Source organism: Tamandua tetradactyla, chromosome 5 (genome assembly GCF_023851605.1).
Source record: "Tamandua tetradactyla isolate mTamTet1 chromosome 5, mTamTet1.pri, whole genome shotgun sequence".
NCBI lineage: Eukaryota > Metazoa > Chordata > Mammalia > Pilosa > Myrmecophagidae > Tamandua > Tamandua tetradactyla.
In genome coordinates, this window is record NC_135331.1 from 154340606 (window position 1) to 154361617 (window position 21012).

Sequence of the window (21012 nt, forward strand, 5' to 3'; positions counted from 1 at the left end):
GTTAATTACACTCATGATAATGTGCTACCACCACCTCTATCCATTTCCAAAGATACACAATCAACCTTATTGAAAATTCTGCCCAAAATAAGCCTCAGCTCCCCATTCTCTACCTTCATTGTATCTGCTGGTAGCCTATACTCTACATTTTAACTCATTGAGTTGGCTCATTATGATTCATATTAGGCCATACATTTGTCCTTCTGTCTTGGGCTTATTTCACTTCTGTCCTCAAGGTTCATCCATGTTATCACATACATCAGGACTTCATTAATTACAGCTGAATAGTAGTCCATTGTATGTATATGCCACATTTTGTTTATCTATTCTCAATAAATATTTGTTGAATGGAGAAATAGTCTCTCATTTTAAGAATTTGATATATATTTCAGTTCTTAGTATTCTGAGTACAAAAAATGCAAGTTATTCATGGATTTTTCTTTCTACTGTGATTTGATATAAATTAGACTTTAATATTTTGTACTCTCATATTATCTGCCAGATTATTTTGAAGCTCAAATAATTGTTCTGACTCAAGAAAGGTAGGACTCCAAGAGTGAGAAGGTCCAAGCTTTGATGTAAACTTCTCCTTTATATTGGTCTTGGAATTAATATTAACCTTTCTTGCACAAAAAATGAATAAGAAACAATTGAGCAAAAAGTACTGACTTCCAAAAAAAATAGCACCATCAAAATTTTTTTTAGGTAGAAAAACACATTCTTCAGACAAATCTCAGTGATTTTCTTAAAATAAAAGTTGTGTCAAATTCTGGTGGTGTGGGCACAACATGGCATTAGCCAAATGATAACTGCATCAAACCCATGACTTCTGAGAGTGTAAAACAGTGATGGAATGAAGAAAGGGACACGCTTGCGAGTCAGAACTTGAATACAGGATAAATATTGTATCTAAGTGTTTATCATTGTTTCCCTCAGTGCCTGGCAATAGTAGTTGCTATTCTAATCAATATTTGCTGGGTTATTCTTCCTCTTCACTGTTCACTCTTAACCTCATAGGCCTATCTGTAAATTGGGGATGTATTAGATTTAAATGAGGAAAGGTGTATAAAGCGCTAAGTGCCCTGTCTGACACATTAGACCTTCAGAAAGCATTCTCTGTTTCACTGCCTGGAGTAACTGCCAAGTCCTGGCCGTGCCGCGGTGTGAAGGCAGGGCAGTTAATCTTTAGGTTCTGCTGGTGGCCGGCTCAGTCACCTTTTGATGGCCCCAAATCACTTTTTGGCTCTATCCTGTCTCTTTTTTTTCATTTTCTGAGTGATACATCCCTCCCTTTTGCTTACAACATTCCAGTAGTCATCTAACTTGTCTCCTCCTCTAGTTGTCCCCTTTCCAAAGCATGCAGATGACTGCAGGACTAAATTTGTCTCTCTGCTTTCTCCCATCTGTTCTGATGTTGCAGCCACACTGTTCTCTAAACACTCTTTTGCCTCTGGGCCTTTCCACTTCTCAGCCTTGCTAATGACCAATCCTTTTTCCTGTTACCCACTTATTCACCTCTATTTATACCTGCCCAGTTTCCTGAAGTTTATCACACCCAACAATAAGTGCAAAGTTCTTCATGCAACCTTACCTTGACACTCTGCTGCCATCCTAAATTTATAGGCAGGGTCTCCCTTTTTATGAAACCCTAAAACTTTCAACTTGTCCCTTTCAAGGAATTAATGGTTATGTACCATGTATTGCAGCCCCATTCACCAGTAACTTCTCTAAGAAAGGGACCCTCAATGGCCTAGGCCAAGTGAAGTTCATCAAAAAACTGTAGAGTAAAATTAAACGAGGTAGTATTGATAGCAGGAGAAATTAGGGGCCTTGTGATCTAGAGTGAGTACAGGAGGGGATGGATGGGGTAGGGTGGGATGAATCCCTTCTCTTCTTGGCAGCCCCTCTGACAGTGGGAACAGTAAGTTACAGGACCCCAACATAGCTGTCCCTGGGCTGTGGGCCACCCTGTTGGGTCTGGAGGCAGTTGTTTAACATTTGCTACCTCCAGCTTAAAGCTCCATGAACGCCTACGCTTCTTCTGCTGGCCAAGGAAGCAGATGTCTTGACTGTCTAGCATCGCTTCATGTATGTGTTGGTAAAAGTGATTCAAACATGACATTTAGAAAGTTAAATATTTGAGCATCTCTTCCCCTTAGAGCCTGAGTATGCTTCTGCCTGTGTACTTTTTAGTTTTGGGAGAAGGGGATAAAGCCCATGGTAAGATAAAAGCAAAAACCAAACAAGTCTATAGTCTGTGTATTCATATATCTTATAATCATACTTTCTAGGCACTTTAATTAAAATGATATTTAAGGTTACCCAATGGCTCTCGGTACGGACGCTTGCTCGCACCGCCTGCCAAAGAGAGGGCCCTGGGTGTATCGCCTCAGGCCTGGCCACGAGGAAGCTGTCTCCAGAGACCATAGCCAAGGATAAGGCCGACGGGCTGAGGTCGCCGTGGAGGGAGCGGTAGGTCACTCTGTTCCCCTGATCGCCGGCGGACAGGGACACGTATTTCAGGGCCATCTTCAAACGCTGCCCGCAACAACTGCGTTATGTCCCTCGGTCAAATAGACGCTTCGCGGCTCCGCAGATCAGGCCCGACCGTCCCCCACCCGGAAACAAAATACACCAGAAGCCATAACTACAGCAGCGGCGGCAGATCGAAAAGCCACCTTCAATGAACGTTCTCCGCAAGAGCATGCGTAGACCGTCATCCCACGTCGACGTGGGCCAAGAACAAGCGTGATTTACGTTTACGTCGCGTGACGCTTGGAAGCCCGAGGACGTAGGGTTTCCGAGAGTGCGCAGTGGATGCCTGGGTGACGACCCCCTCGGTCTTATTAGGGAGGGGGTGACGCTGAGATGGGGGCGGCGGCCGCTGAAGCGGATCGCACTCTCTTTGTGGGCAACCTTGAAACTAAAGTGACAGAGGAACTCCTTTTCGAGCTTTTCCACCAGGCTGGGCCAGTAATAAAAGTAAAAATTCCAAAAGATAAGGATGGTAAACCGAAGCAATTTGCGTTTGTGAATTTCAAACATGAAGTATCTGTTCCTTATGCAATGAATCTACTTAATGGAATTAAGCTTTTTGGAAGGCCTATCAAAATTCAGTTTAGATCAGGAAGTAGCCATGCCTCACAGGATGTCAGTTTGTCATATTCCCAGCATCACGTTGGAAATTCAAGTCCTACTTCTACATCTCCTGGCAGCAGGTATGAAAGGACTGTTGATAACATGACTCCATCAACACAGATAAGTCAGAGAAGTTTCTTCTCTCCAGAAAATTTTCAAAGACAAGCCGTGATGAACAGTGCTTTGAGGCAGGTGTCTTATGGTGGGAAATTCGGTTCTCCACATCTGGATCAATCAGGATTTTCCCCAACAGTTCCGTCACATAATCATTCTTATAACCAGTCTCCAAGCTCCCAGTGGCGCCAAGATACATCATCATCACAGCGTAAAGTCAGACAGAATTCTCATCCCTACCTACCAGATAGACACTATAGCCGTGAACAGCGTTACAGTGACCATGGTTCTGACCATCATTACAGAGGAAGCAGAGACGATTTCTTTTATGAAGATAGAAATGATGGCTGGAGCCATGATTATGATAACAGAAGAGACAGTAGAGATGGAAAGTGGCGCTCATCTCGACACTGACAAGTATTAAAAGAAGATTTCCTTTTTATGGGGTCATTTTAGGCCCTATTGGCTAAATTGGCTTGGAACATTTTGTTGAAAACCTGTACAGAGCAGCTTTACAAGTTGCCACGTTTCTTTAAAAAAGTGTTTTTAAAACCTGGAGCTACAGAAATAAGAATTGTGGTTCCAGTTTTATTACATTAATAACCTTTCACCTCAGGGTTTTATGAAGAGGAAAGGGTTTTATGCAAAAAAGTACCACCATTCCTAAACATTTTAGACAGTTTAGGAAGAGGGGGTGAATTGTATTGTTTGGTTGTAGTATAAAACAAATATTTTAATTATTTGTAGTCTTTTTGTATTGCAAGAAATTTGTTAGATTTTGGTGTGTGTAATAGAAAACACCTAAGTTGGTCTTAAATGCCATCAGTATTTTGTTAATAAATTAGAAAACTTTTCAGTGACTCATTTTACTAACATATTTGAGAAAGCTTATTTGTAGAGTTGGGGGTTAAATCATATTGTTTAACTTCTTAGAGAATTGAAGTACATGTTCTGTGACATGTTCTTTTAGTTTTATCCTAATTGAACATACAAGTGTAAATGTACATATATCATTGTTTCATTTAAAATTTTAGAAATTTTTCATTAAATCATGCTTAATGTATGACTGAAATCACTCAGGAACTTAAATGTCTTCAGATGTATATTTTTACATTATAAAACAGTATTAGCATAAAAACACAGTATTCTTCCCCTTTTCAGGAAGAAAAAATTTCAATGCTTAGTGAAATAAAATGCTCAAATGTTTTACTGAAAATCTACTTTTTTGGGAAAAGGATTCATGAAGTCTTTAAGTGCTGTTTCTGTCACTCAGATTTCTTAAAGTTTAGTATTTTCAAAATTCTAGGACATGTGAGGGGACACAATTTATTGTGTAAATTGTACAGGTTGCTTTTCTGTTTGAACATTTGAAAGGATTTAGTCTTAAGCATTCCTGATGTAAAATTTTTTAAATTTAACAAAATCTTTATGTATCTAGATGATTCTGTCCCTTTCGTTGTGAATTATAAACTTGTTTATAAAAATTCATTCCTTGAAAAATTTGTATCCTTTTTAATACTGACCTTGCATTTGTAATATGTTGCTTTTTAATATATTTAAAACATAAAAAAAAAATGATATTTAAAGTTAATACATAAGTATATAACATAACTATTAGAAATGTCTATTTTCCAACTTAACACTTGTGTTATACCTATTATTTTCTAGAAATTGTATGAATTCATGGTCTGGCAGGAGATACAGACAAGCAAATAAATAAATACAGTATAATAGGTATTAGGGATTTGGAGTGGTGTTTGGGGCTTGAAACCTCATTTATTTTTCTCCTCTCTGGTCTTCTCAAATAACAACAACAATAATAACTACCTTTAATTGGGCATTTATTGTGCCCCAGGAACTTTATCAACTCATTGAATCCTCTAAAGAAACCGAATAAGGTGGTTATTCCCATCATGTCCATTTTAGAAACAAGGAGAAGGAGGCCCAATGTTAAATAATTCATACTGAGGGCACGAAGAGCAGTTAAGAACCAATGAAGGCTTGAACTAAATTGGATGTGAATGGCTAGGGATAAGGGATGCGTTTGAGGAATGGTTTGGAGGAGGTAAAATGGACAGGACAGAGCAACTGATTGGGGTGGGGTCAAGAGAGCAATGGCTTTGGATAGACGCAGTTGGCTCTTGGCTTGAGGATCAGGGAACAGGGGAGTTTGGGGAGGTTCATGCTAACCAGAGGCCTTGAGGGATGGAGGGTATGGGGGGAAAGGAGGGCGCTTTGAGAAAAGCTTTACCATTGGAAGCATGCAGGGAAGGCTTAGTGTACTAGGCTTTTCAAATCCTATTGAGTGGAAGAGCCAGCGTCTTTTTTTCATTCTTCTCATCATTGCATCCCCAGTGCCTGGCACACCTCAGGCCCTAAATATCCCATCTTCCCTGGCACAGGCCTGATAGGGACAGTTTCTTGCTGTGTTCTATGGGTGGGGCCTCACTAAGACCCTTCCTCAGAATTTTCCCTCTAACAACACCTGTACGTCGACTATCTGTTTAATGCGTCATTTTGTCTTATTCCCTAAGAAACCTTCTTGTAAAGACCTGAAGGCAAGAATGCCGCTGATACTAAGTCTATAAATGGGATCATTGTCGGGTTCATACTGTCCCCTGTTTTGGTAATCTTATAGACTCTTATTAATATTTTGGTCTCTCAAAAATCTACATAGAGAGTCATTTCTAAGGATAAACAGCAGTATGGCTTGACTATTTTGCTTTCAGCCCTCAACCCCCGGCCTCCTTTGTTCCTAGTCTGCTCCTCAGCTTCCACGATTCTGTGAGCCCCTGATATACTTCCAGTTAGTTATCTTTTTGTTTAAAAATTTGGATAAATGCATACAATATAAATAGTAAAGGACCTAGTTACATTTTGTCTTTCCTTCGGTCATCCCAGCCACAGAAACATATGAGGTTGTGCATGAGGAAGAAACAGAGAGAGCTGAAAAAACGTCTGTGGTCAGAACTTAAAGGTGGCAGAAAAAGAAAGAGAATGTGGCCAAGAACGAAAGGTCAAAGTCATATGAATTTAACCAGGGCATGCGTTTTAATTAAAGCCAGAAAAAGGCAGGTTTCAAAAGACTGCCATATTCTGTAGAAGATTAAAGAGGATGCAGAAAAACTCACTGATCCTCCAGAAAGCAGTTTTGGTGGTGTGCTGGGAAAAGAAGCTAAATTCTAAAGGGCAATATATAAAGATATTGATTACTGCTGTTCAGAGTGTAGTCCATGTAGCATGGCAGTTTATGACGTGCGTAACTTATGAAGCAAACTTGTAACCAGCTACAAATGTTTATTATGTTAACAAGCTACAGAATGTAAATCAACCGCGTCGCTAATTTCTGCCCTGTTAAGAATGGTTAAGAAGCAGTTCAAAGACCAGCTACTTTCAGAAGCACTTATATAGATAATACACAATGCAGATAAGAGCACAGTTCCATCATTACATATTTTATAATTTCATTTTAAAGTAATTTATGGCATGATTATTTTTATTGAAAATATTTTTGTCATTTTCCAGATGTCAAATCAGGCTTTCAAGCATTTTTTCTTTCTTTCTAATAACTCTTGTCGCCTTTATTTTTTGCTTGAGTGGTGTCATTATTTTTCGTTCGATTTCTAATCACTCAAACATTGCAAGTATCTCAGCTTTCTCATAATTGTTTTGTTTTTGCTTTTTTAAAAATTTTTTTTCTGAGAAGGTGACCCCCCAGTGCAGGACTTATTTTCGTTGAAAAAGCAGTTAGGTTATGAAAGCATACACCTTTGGAAAGAGACAGCTATAATACAATGTCACAGTCAGATCTTGGTTTCAAAATGGAGTGATTCTTTTGGACGGCGAGAAGCTCTCCAGTACTTGCTCTCTGCCTCCTTCTAAAGGGAATTGCTATTCGTCTGGACAGTCTGAGCATGTGTGTACGCAGGGCATTGTACAGGTGCTATTGCAGGAGAGAAAAACGAATAGAATATCTTTCTCATCAAGAGCTTACAATTTGTAGAAAAGGTCATACATGCACACATGATTATAATTCAAGGCGGAATGAAATAGGAGTATGTAGTCTGAATCGCACCTTTCTAGGGAGTCAGTTTTTTATGCAAGCTCTGAGCTTCCTTTGCACTCTGTCCCATATGTCACTCCTCTGTGACACCTCCTGTAGCTTCCTGACACCCCAGTCTCCAATACACTAGCACTCTGTACACATCTCACTTCCTTGCTTTTTCTTTTGCTTATTTACTCATTCATTCCCTCACTCAACAGTTACATGTGGACTGCCCACTAAGTTCTAGATCCTGGCGATACAGTGGTGTCCAAAACAGAAAAAAAAAATCCTTGCCCTGTGATACTTGCATTCCAGCCAGATGAGAGTAACAAACAGCTAAGTAAATACGGAATTTGTCTAACGGGGGCGAGAGGCTAGAAAGAATGTGGTAGTGATGAGAAGGGCTGTTTTTCAGTTGAGTGGTCTGGGAAGGCCCCACTGATGAGTGAAGGAGCCAGTCGTGTGCTTATCTGGAGAAGAGTGTTCCAGGCAGAGGGAACAGCAGGAATGAACCCAGAGGTTCAAGGTACTTGGGATGTATATAAGCAGTATGGAGGCTGGTGGCTGGGGAGGAGTGAGTTGGGGTGGCCATAATGGATGAGTTGCAGGATGTGAGGCTGAATTACATAACCTTACAGGCGGTGGTTAGTGTTTTGTATTTAACTTTAATATGATTGGGAAGACCTGGGTTGGCTTTGACAGAAAAATGACATTATCTGACTTGCATTTTGAAAGGATCATTCCAGCCTCTGTAGGAGATGAGGGTAGAATCAGAGCCTCCAGTTAGGGCGCTGCTGGAATAAGGCAAGAAGGAGGCCATGGCTTATACTAGAGAATGGAGCTGGAGTGGTGAGATTACTGCAAGCATCTTGAAGGAAAAACACATGGAATTTGTTGAAGAACTGGCTGTAGGGTGTGAGAGACAGGCCTCAGGCACTGGAGAGAGGAAATTCTTGTTCACTGAGATTGGGTAGACTGTGGGAGACCTAGTGTTACGGTCACGTTGGATACCATAGGTTTTTCCTATCACTGTCTGGTAGTTTGTACACATACAGGTTTCTCCTGCTGGGTGGGAAGTTTCCTGTAGGCAGACATTCTGTTCTTCATGATAGGGCCCAGTTCCCTTCTATTCCTCTCCAACGATGAGCATGTCCTGGCTTGGATGCAGCTGGGTTATGCAGGTGAGCAGCCACTCTGAGGTTCATGTAGGATGTATTTGCAGAGTTGTTTCTGGTAGTGGTGATGGGTTTTAATGCTGATTTCCCCTCACTTTGCTCATTAGTCTTGTCAGTGGTGGTACTTCTGATTGGGAGTAGAGTGTTGTTCTTGGTTATGGAATCAAACAAAAGTCTTCAATCTCTGAAGGACTGAGCAAACAAAGTTTTTCTGTTGAAGGCATTGTTCTCATCCAAGAACTAAAAGCACCAGCTTGAGGCTGCTGCTAGCCTGGATTGGGGGGTGGGGGTGGGGTGGAGCACAAGGAAGTGCACACTTCAGTGCAAAACAACGGTGCCAAAACAATGTAATGGCAATAATAAAATCGTGTGTGTGTGTGTGTGTGTGTGTGTATACACACATACATACATATACCAATAAACATTCTAATTAGATTCTTAAAACAGTCTTTTAGGTAGGTATTTTATCCCTAATGTACATGCTAAAAAGCCAGACTGACAGAAGTGACTGATTTATACAACTTTACACATTTGGGGGGTGACTCTCTGAGGAGAGAAATTAGATTTTTTTTTCTTCCTCCTCCAGGATCTAACAAAGTGCTTGAACATAACACAATTAATGTTTGTGTAGAATGAATCAGTGAGTAAATGAATAATTTTGTAGGATGGAGAAAACATTGATCTGGAGTTACCTTGGAGGCTTCTTGTAAGAGGAGGCCTTGTACAAAGGGTAAGTAGGGTTCTGGGAAGGCTTTCCAGACTTTGCAGGCCTTAAGACAGTCATGGTGGCATAGAGGGTAAGCAAAAGGGGGTGAATATAGTTCATCCTATTTGCGGTAACTATGCCAGTACGTTACATATAGAAGCTTTTTTTATCCTGATGTCAAACAGGTATGAAAGTGATTCCCTATACTGTTTCAACCCTCCCCAGAGAGGGGCAGAGGCCATGGAGATTTAAAGACACAGTGCTTCCTCAGGGCTGCAAGGGACAGTTAGCTGAAGGGCTGGCTTTGTACTGGGCAGGCTAGGAAGACTCAGCTTTGTGGAACCATTACAGCAGACTCTGGTGCCCTTCCTGATCTCTTCCCTGAGGCACTCTTGAGCCAATATTCTCCTTCCTGTGTCCCTGGCCCTGTGCTGGTTCTGAAAGAGCAGCTTGGAAAAGTCCCCTCTGTGGTGACCGTCCTCCAGAATTTGTCCCCCAGGCAAAAGCAGTATGAGAAAACAGGAGTGTGTGTGTGTGTGTATGTAGGTGTATATATATATATATAGCTGTGTGTGTGTATGTGTATATATGTATATATGTATAGCTGGACAGTCTGGGATAAAGACTGACAGGCTTCGAATACTGGGGAGAAGGGAAGTCTGTCTCCTGGGAAAAAGAGGGGCAACCAAACTCCTCTAAACAGGGGAAGTCTAAAACAGCTAACATGCAAAAGGCCAGGATGCGATAGAGGCCAACAAACACTGCACGTTGCATTCACCTTCAGCAGACCTTCCTGATAGCTGGGTGGAAGCTCAAGAAACTCTGTCTTATCACCAGCTGGATACAACGAGAAGTAGACATCCTGGGGAGTAAGTTCCAGAGTTAGCATTCGAAAATGTTTTCTGGCTTTTGGTATACAGTGGGCAAAGTGATATACAATGGGCAAAGTGGTATACACCACTGTATACCATTGGGCAAGTGACTTATTATCTCTAAGCTTCAGTTTCTCTTCAAATGTAAAAACAGGTGAATTTTTGCTTCTTGAGGATATACTGACCGGGCTGCTACTTCTTTTAATTTGCAATCCAAGGTTAGTAAAAATGTAATTAAAATGTTTGCAAAGGTTTTTATGGGGTTAAAAAGAACATCAAGTGGGAATTTCTTTTATGTTATAGTTTATGAATATAAATGTCTTATATTTTAATATATAAAATGTATTTTAGGTACTAAAATGTAATATACAATAGTATATACAAAATATATATAAATATATTTTATGAAAGGAAAAATTTTATTTGTTATGTGTTAACTTACTGTTTGGACATACTTTTTCTACTTTGAATTCCCTATTTGATGGAAGTGGAATAGGGTCTTACCAGATGGTGGTGGTTGTGGGGTGGGGGACTGCCTATATTCTGTGCTTACACCCAGCCAAAGCGTCATACTATTTCATGTTTAAGAGAAGTTTACAAAGTGTGTAAGGAACTATTTGTTGACCTTAATCCTAGTGTTTTAAAAATGTGTGTGCACCAATGTTTATGATGGCGTTATTCATGACTGCCAATGGATAGAGGCAGCCAAGGATCCATTCACTGATGATGAGTGGAAGGATAGACTGTGGCATATATAAGCGATGGAATATTGTACAGCTGCAGGAAGGAATGAAGTTGTGATGCATGCATTGATGTGAGTGAACCTTGAGGACATTATGTTGAGTGAAACAAGCCATTAACCAACGGGCAAATATTCTATGGGCTCACTAATGTGAACTAACTTTAATGAACAAAATCTAAGAGTTAAATTCGAGATCATAGGTTAATAGGAGATAGAAAGTGGGCAGAGATTGGGCAATCAGTGCTTAAGGAGTGCAAAATGTTCAATAAGATTAACTATAAATGTTTGTAATGATAACACAATACTGTGTGATGGTAGCATAATACTGTAAGTGTAATTAACTGTATTTTGCCAGAAGGAAAGCTACAGCATAAAAGTTAGAACTGTATAGCTTAGTGAAATCTAGAGTAGATGGTGATGGTGGTTAAATGTACAAATATAAGAAAAAATTTTTGCATGAACTAGAACAAATGTATGTCACTATTACAAGGTGTTAATCATAGGGTGGTATATGGGTGAAAAAACAATATAAACTAAGGTCAATACTTAACAGTAGCTTTGTGATATTTTTTCATTAATTGTGACAAAGGCAGTATACCAAGGCTAAATGTCAGTTATAGAGGAATATAAGGGGTATGGGATTTTTTGAGGGGGTAAGAAATGAGAATATCTCATATTGACTGTAATGGTGAATGCATCACTATGTGATTATACCAGGAGCCATTGATTGTACACTTAGGATGGATTGTATTATGTGTAAATGAAACTGTTTTTTAAAAAAGCATGTATGTAGATTAGAGTTTTGGGGTAATTTGCATTTCTCATGAAAGAGCTTTGATAGCAGCTCCAGCTCGCACAAAGCTTGCTGTGTCTCCAGCCTTTCACTTCTGAGGGCTTCCGTGTCAGCCTCATACAGGGGAAGGAAAAACAGTCAAACTGAGATGGCCCCAACAAACTACTGTTTTAGGTAGTGGCAGTGGTTGTAAAAGCGATGCTGTTTGGTTCTGGGAGGGTGAGTGGAGCAGGGGTGCTGGTATTAGGAGACAGCTGGGTCCCATTTTACATTTGCTGTCACTGCTCCCTCATTTTCACCCTTGCTAAATACCCAGCCATGGGCATTGAACATAGGAGGTACAGCAAATATTTTTTTGAAAGCTTGATGAACCCCAGTCAAATTATTACAAGATATATTTTTAATTGAGTTCTGTAAAGTACTTTCTTCTTCATTATTTCTAATATATCATGTTATCTTAGTTGTAGAGTTTATCCTTTATCTTCCACAGTTTTGCGTGTGCATAAGTGAAGAAAGAACTACCAAAGTGGTTGCCTAAATAAAAGAAAAAAATACCTGTTCATATCCTCCTGTGTATTGTATTTTGGTTCTAATGTTGAAAAATATCTAGACAACCTCACATCTGATCAGCTTGGGAAGGAAATGGCAAGTATTACTATTTTTATTTTGGGTGTGTGGTCCAGAAATTGAACCCAGGTCTGCTGCTTAGAAGGTGAGCATTCTACCGTGAATCACCTATGCACCTTATTGTTTAGATCTAATAAAAAGACGACATTCCTCAATATCTCTTATTAGGCCTTATTTTTGTCCTAAGAAGCAAAACAATCACTAGTTTCACTGAGTCCTTTGGGCAACTTGTTAGAGATAGGGAGTAGCAAGATTATACTGTTCTTTATTGGGGGCTGTTCCTCCAGCAAGACAGACCAAGTATTTGTGGATATGTGGAAGTATTTCCTGGACCTTAGCTTTTAAATCTTGTGTATGCTGCATTCTGCTTTTAACAAGATGCTCATTCTTAGTTGGCAGACTAGGGGTTCCAGTGGAGCATTGTTGTAGCATGAAGTAGGGAATATCACTGGGGCACATTTTCGTAGATGCCATGATTTAATTGCTAGATCATTCATCTCCTGTCTAGCCAGGTTGAAATTCAATTCCATTAGGCCGGCTCTTGAGGTCATAATGTAAAACTGCTGGATTTTTAAATTTAATTTAATTTTTTTTCAGAATGGGAGACATGTTCTTCCTTGAATGTTCCAGAGATGGTTGCTAAAAATAATAGGAACTATATCTTCCTAGTCTAGGTAAAAATCAGTTTCAGGAAGCTTTGTGGTAACCCAACTAGGAAAACCAGTGAATTTTGTCCTAATGGTTGGAACTAGCAAAGCTTTCTAGCCCCATATTATAATTCTAATAGTGATGACAATAGTTAACTATTCATCACAAAATACAGGAAGAACAAATCTCAAAACTGCAATGAATTTGTGCCTTTGTACATAATGAAATAAACAAAAATCTCATATTAAAAGGGGCCAAAAAAACCTTAAAATATAAGAATTTTGTATTCCTTTGTCACAAATTTTTTAAAACTTTTTTTATTGGATGGTATAACATATGTACAAAGCAAAAAAAGAAAAAAGTAATAGTTTTCAAAGTACTCTTCAACAAGCAGTTACAGGACAGATCCCAGAGTTTGCCATGGGCTACCATGCCATCATCTCAGATTTTTCCTTCTAGCTGCTCCAGAACATTGAAGGCTAGAAGGAATATATATATTTTTTTATCATCACTTTATTTTTCTTTTTCTGAAAAATAACATGTATACAAAACAATAAATTTCAAAGCACAGCACAACAATTAGTTATAGAACAGATTTCAGAGTTTGGTATGGGTTATAATTCTACAATTTTAGATTTTTACTTCTAGCTGCCATAAAATACTGGAGACTAAGAGATACCAATTTAATGATTCAGCATTCATATTCACTTGTTAAATCCTGTCTTTTCTGTATAACTCCACCATCACCTTTGATCTTTCTCCCACTCTTTAGGGGTACATAGGCTATGCCCATTCTAACTATTTCATGTTGGAAGGGGCTGTCACTAATAAGGGGTAGGTAGATAGAACCATCTGATGTTCTGGAGAGGCTGGCTCCTCTAGATTGCAGGACTTATCTGGTCCAAGGACCCATCTGAAGGTTGTGGTTTCTAGAAAGTTGACCTAGTACATGGAACCTTTATAGAATATTATATATTGCCCTACATGTTCTTTAGGATTGGCTGGAATGGTTTTGGTTGGGGTTTGGCAAGTTATGATAGGTATCAAGGTCTAACTAAAGCTTGTGTAAGTGTGACCTCCAGAGTAGCCTCTAGATTCTATTTGAATTCCCAAAGCCACTAATACTTTATTTGTTATACTTCTTTTCCCCCTTCTGGTAAGAATGGCATTGTTGATCCCATGGTGCCAGGGCCAGACTCATCCCTGGAAGTCATCTCCTATACCGCTGGGGAGACTTTTACCCTTGGATGTCATGTCCCATGTAGGGGGGAGAGCAGCCACTTCACTTGCAGAGTCGGGTTTAGAGAGAGTAAGACCACATCTGAGCAACTAAAGAGGTCCTCCAGAAGTAACTCTTAGGCATACCTATAGGTAGGCTAAACTTCTCCACTACATACATAAGCTTCACATCTTTGCCACAGATTTTAAAAACTCTATGTAGTTTTCTATAACCCTAGCTCATTGAAGTATGCAAAATAGATATGTATTCAGAGTGATGTTCTAATTTTTTTAGAGAAGTGCTAAGTTTACAAAAAAAATCATGTAAAAAAACAAAAACAAAAAAACCATACATCTGAACTATTAATGAATGAATTTGGAGAATTTCAGTTGGGAACAGAGACTATCAGGAGATAGAAATAGGGTAGATATTGGGTAATTGGAGCTGAAGGGATACAGATTGTGCAACAGGACTGATTGCAAAAATTCAGAAATGGGCAGCACAATATTACCTAACTGTAATACAATAATGTTAGGACACTGAATGAAGCTGAATGTAAGAATGATAGAGGGAGGAGTGCTGGGGGCACAAATGAAATCAGAAGGAAAGATAGATGGTAAAGACTGAGATGGTATAATCTAGGAATGCCTAGAGTGTATAATGATAGTGACTAAAGGTACAAATTAAAAAATGTTTTTGCATAAGGAAGAACAAAGGAATGTCAGTACTGCAGGGTGTTGAAAATAGATGGTAATTAATATTTTAAAACTTTAACTTGTGTGTGAGACTAAAGCAAAAAATGTTTATTTGGTACAAAATTTATATTTTGACTAGGGCATTTCCTAATATAACTTATGTGGACAGCTTAATTGAATACCATAAGTACATGGAACCTTGAGCAGGGCATGAGATTTTGTAGGTTTGTCTAGAGTGATGCCCTGATAAATCCCAGATTTTATTCAGTGATTTGAATACTGAATAAAAAAGTATTTGCAAAGTCCCCTTGGGGGAATGGCGAGAAAGGGGGAAAATTCAACTTCCCTAAATGGAGAATTCCTGATGTTCTCACCAGCAGTGGGGACAACCAAAGCAATAGGCTGAGCCCTCAATCTTGGGGTTTGTTCATATGAAACTTAACCCCGCAAAGGATAGCCTAAGCCTACTTTAAATTAGGCCTAAGAGTTACCCCCAGAGAACCTCTTTTGTTGCTCATATGTGGCCTCTCTCTCTCTCAGCCAATATGACAAGCAAACTCACTGCCCTCCCCCTTTCTACATGGGACATGACTCCCAGGGGTGTGGAACTTCCTGGCAACGTGGGTTCAGGAATCCTATAATGAGCTGGGACTCAGCATCAAGGGATTGAGAAAACCTTCTAGACCAAAAGGGGAAAGAGCAAAATGAGACAAAATAAAGTGTCAGTGGCTGAAATATACCAAACAGAGTCCAGAGGTTATCCTGGAGGTTGTTCTTATGCATTATATAGATATCACCTTTTTAGTTAAGGTATAATAGAGAGACTGGAGGTAACTACCAGAAAATGTAGAGCTGTGTTCCACTAGCCATATTTCTTAGAGATGATTTTATAATGATATAGCTTTTGCAGTGTGACTGTGTGATTGTGAAAACTTTGTCTGATGTTTCTTTTATCTACCTTATCGACAGATGAGTAAAACATATGGATTAAAAATAAATAAATAATAGGGGGAACAAATGTTAAAATAAATTTAGTAGATTGAAATGCTAGTGATCAATGAAAGGGAGGGGTAGGGAGTGTGGTATGTATGACTTTTTTTTTCTGTTGTCTTTTTATTTCTTTTTCTGAATTGATGCAAATGTTCTAAGAAATGGTCATGATAATGAATATACAATTATGTGATGATATGGTGAGTTATTGATTATATATCAAGAATGGAATGATCATATGGTAAGAATGTTTGTGTTTGTATGTTGTTATGTTAAATAAATAAATAAATAACCATATACCCCTGCCCCTTGTTGTTAACACTTTGCATTAGTGTGGTACATTTTTTAAAATTGATGAAAGACTGTTAAAATTGTAATAACTATAGTTCATAGTTTACATTAGAATGTATTTTTCCACATACCAACCTATTATTAACATCTTGCATGACTGTGTACATTTGTAACAATTCATGGAAGAACATTTTTATAATTGTACTGTTAACTATAGCCTGGTGTTTTCAATAGGGTTTACTGTGTTGTACAGTCCTACATTTTATCTCTTAATTTTTATCCAGGTAACATATATGTGACCTAAAATTCCCCTTTTAAACCTCATTCACATATATAATTGAGTGCTGTTAATTAGACACAGAATATCGTCCTTCCATCAACACCATCCATTTCCAAAACTTTACAGTCAACCCAAATAGAAACTATGTCCAAATTAAGCAGTAACTCCCATTTCCTACACTCAATGCAACCCCTGGTAATTTATGTTCTAGATTCTAATTTTGAGTTTGCTTGTTCTAATTATTTCATATTGGTGAGATTGTACAATATTTGTCTTTTTGTGTCTGGCTTATTTCACTCAGCGTACTATCCTTAGGATATATCCATGTTCTCGCAGGTATCAGAAATTTATTTCTTTTTACTGCTGAAGAATATTTCATTGTATAGGTATACCATATGTGTTTATCCACTCAACAGGTGATGGAGAATTGAGTTACTTCAATCTTTTGGCAATTGTGATTAATGCCACTGTGCAAATATCTATTTGAGTTCCTAATATCAATGCTTTTGAGTATATATCTGGTAGAGGGATTACTGGGTCATATAGTAAATCCATTCTTAGGAACTGCCAAAATACCTTTCACAGCAGCTGCACAATTTTACATTACCACCAGCAATGAATGAGTGTTCCTATTTCTCTATATCCTCTCTAATACTTTTAATTTCCTTTTTTTTTTTCATAGTAGCCATTCTAGTGAGAGTGAAACGGTATTTCATTGTGGTTTTTATTTGCATTTTCTTAATAGCTAGTGATGTTGAACATCTCTTCATCTGCTTTTTAGCTATTTGTATACCCTCTTTGGAGAAATGTCCATTCAAATCTTTTGCTTGTTTTTTAAATTGGGTTATTTTTCTTTATATTATTGAGCTGTAGGATTTCTTTATATATTCTGGATATTAACCTTTTCGAGATATGTGTTTTTCAAATATTTCCTCCCATTGAGTAGGTTATCTCTTCAATTTCATGATAAAATCCTTTGCACAAAAGTTTTTAATTTTGATGAGGTCCCATTTATCAATTTTTTTTTTCTTTTGTTGCTTGTGCTTTTAGTGTAGAGTCTAAGAAACCATTGCCTAAGTTAGATCCTGAAGATGCTTCCCTACATTTTCTTCTAGGATTTTTATGGTGCTGCTTCTTCTGTTAAGGTGTTTGATTATTCTGAGTTAATTTTTGTGTATGGTGTGAGACAGGGTTCCTCGTTCATTCTTTTTCCTCTGACTATCCGGTTCTTCCAGCACCATTTGTTGAAGAGATTTTGCTCTTTCCCTATTGATTGGACTTGGCAGCCTTGTCAAAAATCAGCTAGTGGGGGAGTGAGGGTAGTTCAGCGGTAGAATTCTCACCTGTCATGCAGGAGATCCGGGTTTGATTCCCGGCCCACGCACTTCCCAAACAAAGAAACCAACGAAAACAAACAAAAATTCCACAAATGGTGCTGCAATAACAGGATACTCACATGGAAAAAGAAACATGTGACCCCACCATACAGCATACAAAAAAGAAAAAAAAAGTCAGCTGGTTATTGATGTAAGGGACCCTTTCTAACCTCTCGGTTTAGTTCTGATTTGTCTTTATATCTATCTTTGTGCCGATATTGTGCTGTTTTTACCACTGCAGCTTTGAAGTAAGTTTTAAGATCAGAAAATGTGAGCCCTCCAACTTCATTCTTCATTTTCAAGATCTTTTTGGCTATTCAGGGCCCCTTTACCTTTTCAAATAAATTTGATAATTGGCTTTTCCATTTCTGCAAATTAGGCTATTAGAACTTTGATTGGGATTGTGTTGAATCTGTAAAGCAATTTTGTGTAGAATTGACATTCTAATAATATTTAATCTTCCAATCCATGAGCATGGGTTGTCCTTCCATTTATTTAGATCCTCTTTTAGAAAAATTTTGGAGTTTTCCATGTATAAGTTCTTTATATCCCTGGTTAAATTTATTCCTAGATATTTGAATTTTTTTTAGTTGCTATTATAAAGGAAATTTTTCCCTTAACTTTCTCAGATTGCATATTACTAATGTATAGAAAAATGCTACTGATTTTTTGTTTATTGATCTTGTACCCTACCACTTTACTTGAATTTGTTCATTAGTTCTAGTAGCTTTTTTTGTAGCTCTTTTATGACTTCCTATATGTAGGATCATGTCATCTGAAAATAGTGAAAATTTTGTTTCTTCCTTTCTAATTTGGATGCCTTTCATTTATTTTTCTTGCCTAACTGCTCTGGCTAGATCTTCCAGTACAATGTTGCATAACAGTGGTGATAGTGAACATCCTCGTCTTAATCCAGGTCTTAGAGGGAAAGCTTTCAGTCTTTCATCGAGTGTGAATTAGCTGCGGGTTTTTCATATATGCCTTTTATCATATTGAGGATGTTGCCTTCTACTACTCTTTTTTTGAAAAGTTTTTATAAAGAAAACATGCTGAATTTTGTCAAGTGCCTTTTCTGCATCAATTGAGTTTGAGCATGTGGTTTTTCCCCTTCATTTTGTTAATGTGATGTATTACATTAATTAATTGTTTTGAACCACCCTTGTATACCTGGGTTAAAACTTGCTTGATCGTTGTGTATAATTCTTTTAATACGCTTTTGGGATTGATTTTGCAAGTATTTGTTGAGGGCCTTTGCATCTACATTCATAAGAGAAATTGATCTGTAATTTTCTTTCTTGTAGTTTCTTTGTCTGGCTTTGGTATTAGGGTGATGCTGGCCTCGTAGAATGAGTTAGAGAGTTTCTGGCTTGTTCAACATTTTGAAGAGTTTGAACAGGACTGGTATTAATTCTTCTTGCAATGATTGATTGACTTTACCTGTGAAGTCATCTGGTCCTGGAATTTTCATTGTTGGGAGGTTTTGATGACTGATTCACTCTTGTTACTTGTAATTGGTCTGTGGAGATCTTCTATTTCTAGAGTCATTGTAGTTTCATTGTGTGTGTCTAGGAATTTTTCCATTTCGTACAGGCTGCCTTATTATTGACATACAGTTGTTCATAGTATGCTCTTATGATCCTTTTCATTTCTAGTGGTCAGTATTAATGTCCCCCCCCTTTCATTTCTGATTTTATTTGCATCCTCTCTCTTTTTTTCTTAGTCTTTCTAAGAGCTTGCCAATGTTATTGATCTTTTCAAATAACCAACTTTTGGTCTTGTTAATGCTCTCTTTTTGTTATTATTATTATTGTTCTCCATTGCATTTATTTCTGCTCTAATCTTTGTTATTTCTGTCCTTCTGCTTGCTTTGACTTAGTTTACTATCCTTTTTTGTAGTTCCTCCAGGTGTGCTGTTAGTGCTTGATTTTAGCTTTTTCTTCTTTATTGTTGGCATTTGGGGCTGTAAATTTCCCTCTCAGCACGGCCTTTGCTGCATCCCATAAGTTTTTTGATGTGTTCTGTTCCAGTTTTCATTTGTCTCAAGATATTTACTGATTTCCCTCATAATTTATACTTTGTCCTACTGATTGTTTGAGTGTGTTATTTGACTTCCATATATTTGTGGATTTCCAAGTCATTGTTCAATTTTTTCTATTCTTTATCTGTTCTTCTGATTGTATGATTTCAATGGTCCTGCCTGTTTGAGCCTGGTGTTACATGCCTGTGGTATGTTTTTAATCTACACTATTGTTACTTTCATCCCTATAATTTCTGTTCTGTTTCCTTTTAAACTTTCAATTTATTTTTTATGTTCATACTTTGTCTTCTTAATGCCCTTCATGTCCTTGAATTGATTTAGTAGATTTGTTTTAATCTTCTTTGATTAGTTCCAAATTCTGTGTCTCTACTGCATTTTTAACTTGTTCCTTTGACTGAGCCATATCTTCCTGGTTCTTAGTATGGCTTGTAATTTTTTACTGATACCTGGGCATTTGACTACCTTGATCAGTTAACTCTGAAGATCAGTTTCTCCCTCTTGTCTAGGGTTTTATTGTAGATTGGTTGTGAGTTAAAACTTTTATTTGATGCTTGGACCAACTTTTTCTGGACCTTTAGAATAGCCCATGTTTAATTTTTCAGGCTTTCTCAGCTCTTCTTCATTTGATTCTTGCCCTGGATATACAAAACACCATTTAAGATTTTACCTTATATGAATTGTTTCACCTCCAGGAGAAAGCCTCCTTTCCTCATTCCTTCTTTGGGAATCTTGATAGGTTCTGCTTGGTTTTGTGTGGGGTTTTCTCTCCAGCTCCTATGATTTAAATTCTCTGCCTCACTCAATGTCCCCTTTTCTTTTTACTTTTCAGATCTGGGACCCATCATTTATTACAGCCATTCAGTTTTCCCCTTTTTTTCCATGAGGCTTTTCTCCCTCCAGTTTCTTTCCTGTTAGGATATCCCTCCATGGGGACCCAGATGGTGTCAACCCAGAAAGGTCTGTTTTGCATTTAGATGGTCCAGTCAACAGAAACTGTATGGGGTGTGAGCACCTCTTCCCAAAAGTTTTGCGATAGTCTCTCTTTTTTTTTTTTCCCCACCCCAGGGGCACTTTTGTAAGTGACACTCCTCAGTGGTGTACTACACGCTGGGTCTCTGTGGAATTGGGTTCCTGTGCCTGGAAATGCATGGGGTTCTAACTCACTGCTGTAAGTGGCTCTATAGTCTCCATCTGCAGCAGAAGGGAACCAGGATGGGCTGCCTCTGGGACCTCCCAAGGTAGGTAGGACCAAGTGAGGGCAGG

The 21012-nt window shown here is 38.3% G+C and overlaps 1 protein-coding gene and 1 pseudogene across 4 annotated transcripts in view; both read left to right on the plus strand.

The window, feature by feature from the left end:
• The window catches only part of KLHL32 (kelch like family member 32), a 277053-nt gene that overhangs the window by 92759 nt on the left and 163282 nt on the right, over positions 1-21012 (plus strand). The window lies entirely within an intron of this gene.
• On the plus strand, positions 2631-4740 carry LOC143684976 (RNA-binding protein 7 pseudogene; annotated as a pseudogene).